At 40.1% G+C, this 6,931-nt stretch overlaps 1 pseudogene; it reads left to right on the top strand.

The window, feature by feature from the left end:
* Window positions 1-1,413: 1,413 nt before the first annotated feature.
* Window positions 1,414-2,520, top strand: LOC110290366 (peptidyl-prolyl cis-trans isomerase D pseudogene; annotated as a pseudogene).
* The last annotated feature ends 4,411 nt before the right edge of the window (window positions 2,521-6,931 follow it).

Here is a 6,931-nt window from a genome sequence, read left to right as displayed (position 1 = left end):
AACAGCTTGAAGAAGGAGACTGGGACACTCAAAAGCTCTATCATCAATTCTAGAACCCGATGAGAAGTAGATTAACATAAAACTGGAGAGTAAAGCTGTCACTAAGAATAAAAACTGATCAGTCTAGTCCTTCTGGGTGGTGTTAGGCAAAGCCAATTCACCATGTTTTGAGTTTTCTTGTCTATCATCCCAGTTGGATTTCCCAATAGGAAAATGAATTAAAAAGAAAACCCTAAATTTGACAAACCTAATGATAAAAGTAGGTAGCAAATTGCTTTTAAAATGTTACAGTGTAGGGCTGGAGAGATGGCTCAGCTGTTAAAAATCACAACCCAAAATAAAAGCTACAACATAGATATTGTATTTTATTGGTAGGCAGGTAAAAGGTTGATAATTAAGAAAGATTTGTGGTAAAGCACTAGATAATAGCTTGGAGCCATTGAAGCTACAAAGACAACAACTTTCTAAAGGGTGGAGAAAAAAAATCCTGAGACATTTGTAGGATGGTCCATTTACCTCAAACCAGTCCACATTCAAAGACAATGGACACCTTCTGTGTGCAGGAACTATAGTGAAGGGCATGGAGAAGGGCTGGAACTTGCCATCCACTGAGAGGGGAGAGCTTCATTTGTAGTAGCTGTGCAGTGCATGGGATTGCCTTATCCTCTCATTTCTAGAATTTTCCATTTTGTCTGAAATTCTCATATCAGAAGAACATGACTTTGCTCATAATTTGAGTTTCCAAATGCTCTGGTTACTATGGAAAATTCTTCAATATTAATAGACATCAAATCCCAGATTAACTGTATGAGTGCAAAATCCCCACTAAAATATGATGGAAATGCTCTAGATATTAGACAAAAATGGTAAAGATGAGGCTAATCCAGCTGAAATTTAAATGAGAAGAGAGATTGTATAGATCATTGTAGATCAAGAACACTTGAAGTAGGTCTCTTTGAAGGTAGGTTGAAAGAGGGTGGACATGTAGCCACAGCTGGCCTAAAACTCTCAGTTCTCTAGTCTCAGCTGTCGATGTGCTAAGATTATAGGTGTTGCCACTGTAATGTTTATCCATTCTTACACTGTTTGTTTTCTTCCCCTCATATCTCCCTATTTTAAACTGTTATATTTAAATTATGATATATGACAGATATTCCTTTGGTTTGAAATTAAGGGTCAAGGAGATGGCTGATAGCCAAGTTTAGTCTTACTGGGCACGCATAATTTCACCATTGTTATGGAAAATGGGAGGCAAAGACAAGACTATTGCCTGGAAGCTCAAGAGCCAGCTAACCCAGCACTCACAGCAGCAAAAACAGGGAGGCACTCACAGCAGCAAAAACAGGGAGTAGAGTTTGATCCGGTCTGGCGCACTAGGTACCTGTGTCCCGCTTCCCAGCACCTGAAGTGAAGATGTCCCACGCATCCCCGGCAGCCAAGCCCTCCAACTCCAAGTCTTCTTCTTTGACGGGGACATCGGCGGGGAGCGAGTTGGACGAATTGTTTTAGAATTGTTTGCAGATATTGTTCCCAAAACTGCAGAAAATTTTCGTGCATTGTACAGGAGAAAAAGGAACTGGGTCCACTACCAGAAAGCCTCTTCATTTTAAAGGATGCCCTTTCCACCGAATTATTAAGACATTTATAATTCATAATTCAGGGTGGAGACTTCTCAAATCAGAATGGGACAGGTGGCAAAAGTATTTATGGTGAAAATTTGAAGATGAAAATTTTCATTATAAGCATGATCGGAGGGTTTGCTGAGCATGGCAAATGCAGGCCCCAATACGAGTGGTTCTCAGTTCTTTATCACAACAGTTCCAACTCCTCATTTGGATGGGAAACATGTGGTATTTGGTCAAGTCATAAAAGGACTAGGTGTGGCAAGGATGCTTGAAAATGTAGAAGTGAATGGTGAAAAACCTGCCAAACTGTGTTATTGCAGAATGTGGAGAATTGAAAGAAGGGGATGACTGGGGAATATTCCCCAAAGATGGCTCTGGTGACCGTCATCCAGACTTCCCTGAGGATGCAAATATAGATTTAAAAGATGTAGATAAAATTTTATTAATATCTGAAGACTTAAAAAACATTAGAAAAACTTTTTTCAAGTCTCAGAACTGGGAGATGTCTATTAAAAAATATGCGAAGATTTTGAGGTACGTGGCTAGTTCAAAGGCTGTTATTGAGAAGGCAGATAGATCCAGACTGCAACCTATAGCCTTAAGTTGTGTGCTGAATGTTGGTGCTTGTAAGCTGAAGATGTCAAATTGGTAGGGGGCAATTGACAGTTGCTTAGAGGCTCTTGAAATGGACCCTTCAAATACTAAAGCACTGTACCGAAAAGCTCAAGGATGGCTAGGATTGAAAGAGTATGATCAAGCATTGGCTGATCTAAAGAAGGCACCGGAGATAACCCCAGGAGATAAGGCTATCCAGGCCAAATTGCTAAAAGTCAAACAAATGATAAAGGCACAGAAAGATAAAGAGAAGGCTGTGTATGCAAAAATATTTGCTTAATAAGGATTAAACTCTTTTTAAACTATTATACATTGATTATATAAAGGACAATGTATATTACTGTCTACACGATCCCTGATGTGTTTCCCTTGATCTTTGTCATTGTTTACATAGCAGTGCTGACATAGGTTCCTTCTTAATAAAGAGTTAAAAAAAAAAGACTCACTCCCAACATTTATCTTCTGAAATCTATACTCTTGATGCATGCCCACAGTTATATATCATATACATGCACACATACTGTACACATTTATTCATATTACATATCAACACACACATATATATGTATACATATATGTGTATACATATATGAATGTATGTATATATCAAAACACACACACACACTTCAGCTAATGGGGGCTTTTAATTTTCAAGCATGTAACCTACATTGAACTACCCTGCCCTTATAAACAGTTTTATTTTGAGATAGTATCTTGCTCATTTGACTGAGCTAAACTTGAACTCCCATTAGTGTCCATATAGGCTATGGACTTGGGATTTTCCTGCCTCGATCTCCCAGAACCTAGGTTTACAGGCATGTGCCACCAAGTTCAGAAATGTTTTAACTCCATGTTTAATGAAGAATATTGACGGTATATAGAATTATTAGAGAAAAGGGAGTTGTAGTTTGAATGTAAAACATCACCCAAAGGTTCATGTATTTGAACTTTGGCTCTCAATTGGGATGAGCATCTAGGTGGGCCTTTACTGTAAAAAGTGGCTACTACTTGGATTTTTTTTTTAATTGGGTATTTTCTTTATTTACATTTCAAATGTTATCCCCTTTCCTCATCCCCCCCCCCTTCAGAAACACCCTATCCCATCCTCCCTCCCTCTGCTTCTATGAGGGTGTTTCTCCACCCACCTACCCATTCCCACCTCTGTACCCTCAGGTCCCCTACATTGGGGCATCTATCAAGCCTTCATAGGAATAAGGACCTCTCCTCTCACTTATGCATGAGAAAGCCCTCCTCTGCAACATATGCAGCTGGAGCCATGTGTGGTTCTTTGTTAATGGCTAAGTCCCTGGAAGCTCTTGGGGTACTGGTTGTTAATATTGTTGTTATTCCTGTGGGGTTGAAATCCCCTTCAACTCATTTGGTCCTTTCTCTGACTCCTCTATTGAGAACCCTGTGCTCAGTCCAATGGTTGGCTGCAAGCATCCATCTCTGTATTTGTAAGGCTCTGGCAGGGCCTTTCAGGAGACAGCCATATCAGGCTCTTTTCACCATGCACTTCTTGGCATCCACAATAGTGTCTGGGTTTGGTAACTGAATATGGGATGAATCTCCAGGTAGGACAGTCTCTGTATGGCCCTTCCTTCACTCTGCTCTACTCTATTTCTCCTGTGAGTATTCTATTCTCCTTCTAAAAAGGACTGTAGACCCACACTTTGGTCCTCCTTTTTCTTGCGCTTCATGTGGTCTGTGAATTGTATTTTAGTTAGTTGAAGCTTTGGGGCTAATATGCACTTACCAGTGAGTGCATACCATGTGTGTTCTTTTGCGATTGGATTACCTCAATCCAGATGATATTTTCTAGTTCTATCCATCCATTGTATAAATGTGCCACATGTTCTTGTATTCATTCCTCTGTTGAGGGACATCTGAGTTCTTTCCAGATCCTGGCTATTATAAATAAGGTTGCTATGAACATAGTGGAGCATGTGTCCTTATTACATGTTGGAGCATCTTGTGGAGATATGCCCAGTAGTTGTATAGTTGGGTTCTTAACTAGTCCAATTTTCTGAGGAATTACCAAGCTTATTTCCAGGGTGGTTGTACCAGCTTGCAATCTCACCAGCAATGGAGGAGTGTTCCTCTTTCTCCACATCCTCAAGAGCATCTGCTGTCACCTGAGTATTTGATTTTAGCCATTCTGACTGGTGTGAGGTGCAATCTCAGGGTTGATTTGATTTTCATTTCTCTGATGACTAAAGATGTTGAGCATTTCTTTAGGTGCTTCTTGGCCATTTGATATTCCTCAGTTGAAAATTCTGTACTGTATTTCTTAATAGAGTTATTTGATTTTCTGGTGTCTAACTTCTTGAGTTCTTTGTACATATTGGATATTAGTCCTTTATCAGATATAGGATTGGTAAAGATCTTTTCCCAATCTGTTGTTTGCCTTTATGTCCTATTGACAGCGTCATTTGCTTTATAGAAGCTTTGAAATTTTATGAGGTCCCATTTGACTATTGTTGACCTTAGAGCAAAAGCCATTGGTGTTTTTTTTTAATTTTTAATATTTTTATTACATATTTTCCTCAATTACATTTCCAATGCTATCCCAAAAGTCCCCCATAGGGCCCCCCACTTCCCTACCCACCCATTCCCATTCTTTTGGCCCTGGCATTCCCCTATATTGGGGCATATAAAGTTTGCAAGTCCAATGGGCCTCTCTTTCCAGTGATGGCCGACTACGCCATCTTTCGATACATATGCAGCTAGAGACAAGAGCTCCGGGATTCTGGTTAGTACATCATGTTGTTCCAACAATAGGGTTGCAGATCCCTTTAGCTCCTTGGGTACTTTCTCTAGCTTCTCCATTGGGAGCCCTGTGATCCATCCAATAGCTGACTGTGAGCATCCACTCTTGTGTTTGCTAGGCCCCGGCATCGTCTCACAAGAGACAGCTATATTTGGGTCCTTTCGGCAAAATCTTGCTAGTGTATGCAATGGTGTCAGCGTTTAGAAGCTGATTTTGGGATGGATCCCTGGATACGGCAGACTCTAAATGGTCAATCCTTTCATCACAGCTACAAACTTTGTCTCTGTAACTCCTTCCTTGGGTGTTTTGTTCCCAATTCTAAGAAGGGGCACAGTGTCCACACTTTGGTCTTCATTCTTCTTGAGTTTCATGCGTTTATCAAATTGTATCTTATATCTTGGGTATCCTAAGTTTTGGGCTAATATCCACTTATCAGTGAATACATATTGTGTGAGTTCTTTTGTGATTGTGTTACCTCACTCAAGATGATGCCCTCCAGGTCCATCCATTTGGCTAGGAATTTCATAAATTCATTCTTTTTAATAGCTGAGTAGTACTCCATTGTGTAAATGTACCATAATTTCTGTATCCATTCCTCTGTTGAGGGACATCTGGGTTCTTTCCAGCTTCTGGCTATTATAAATAGGGCTGCTATGAACATAGTGGAGCATGTGTCCTTTTTACCGGTTGGGACATCTTCTGGATATATGCCCAGGAGAGGTATTGCTGGATCCTCCGGTAGTACTATGTCCAATTTTCTGAGGAACCGCCAGACTGATTTCCAGAGTGGTTGTACAAGCTTGCAATCCCACCAACAATGGAGGAGTGTTCCTCTTTCTCCACATCCTCTCCAGCATCTGCTGTCACCTGAATTTTTGATCTTAGCCATTCTGACTGGTGTGAGGTGGAATCTCAGGGTTGTTTTGATTTGCATTTCCCTGATGATTAAGGATGTTGAACATTTTTTCAGGTGCTTCTCTGCCATTCGGTATTCCTCAGGTGAGAATTCTTTGTTCAGTTCTGAGCCCCATTTTTTAATGGGGTTATTTGACTTTCTGGAGTCCACCTTCTTGAGTTCTTTATATATATTGGATATTAGTCCCTTATCTGATTTAGGATAGGTGAAGATCCTTTCCCAATCTGTTGGTGGTTATTTTGTCTTATTGATGGTGTCTTTTGCCTTGCAGAAGCTTTGCAGTTTCATGAGGTCCCACTTGTCAATCCTCGATCTTACAGCACAAGCCATTGCTGTTCTATTCAAGAATTTTTCCCCTGTGCCCATATCTTCTAGGATTTTCCCCACTTTCTCCTCTATAAGTTTCAGTGTCTCTGGTTTTATGTGAAGTTCCTTGATCCACTTAGACTTGACCTTAGTACAAGGAGATAGGAATGGATGGATTCGCATTCTTCTACATGTTAACAACCAGTTGTGCCAGCACCATTTGTTAAAATGCTGTCTTTCTTCCACTGGATATTTTTAGCTCCCTTGTCGAAGATCAAGTGACCGTAGGTGTGTGGGTTCATTTCTGGGTCTTCAATTCTATTCCATTGGTCTATTTGTCTGTCACTATACCAGTACCATGCAGTTTTTATCACAATTGCTCTGTAGTAGAGCTTTAGGTCCGGCATGGTGATTCCACCAGAGGTTCTTTTATCCTTGAGAAGAGTTTTTGCTATCCTAGGTTTTTTGTTATTCCAGATGAATTTGCAGATTGCTCTTTCTAATTCGTTGAAGAATTGATTTGGAATTTTGATGGGGATTGCATTGAATCTGTAGATTGCTTTTGGCAAGATAGCCATTTTTACAATGTTGATCCTGCCAATCCATGAGCATGGGAGATCTTTCCATCTTCTGAGATCTTCTATAATTTCTTTCTTCAGAGACTTGAAGTTTTTATTACACAGATCTTTCACTTCCTTA

This window comes from Mus caroli, unplaced genomic scaffold, assembly GCF_978045245.1.
Source record: "Mus caroli unplaced genomic scaffold, Mus_caroli_1 scaffold_2, whole genome shotgun sequence".
Taxonomy (NCBI): Eukaryota; Metazoa; Chordata; class Mammalia; order Rodentia; family Muridae; genus Mus; species Mus caroli.
This window is presented reverse-complemented; position numbering and strand designations above follow the sequence as displayed.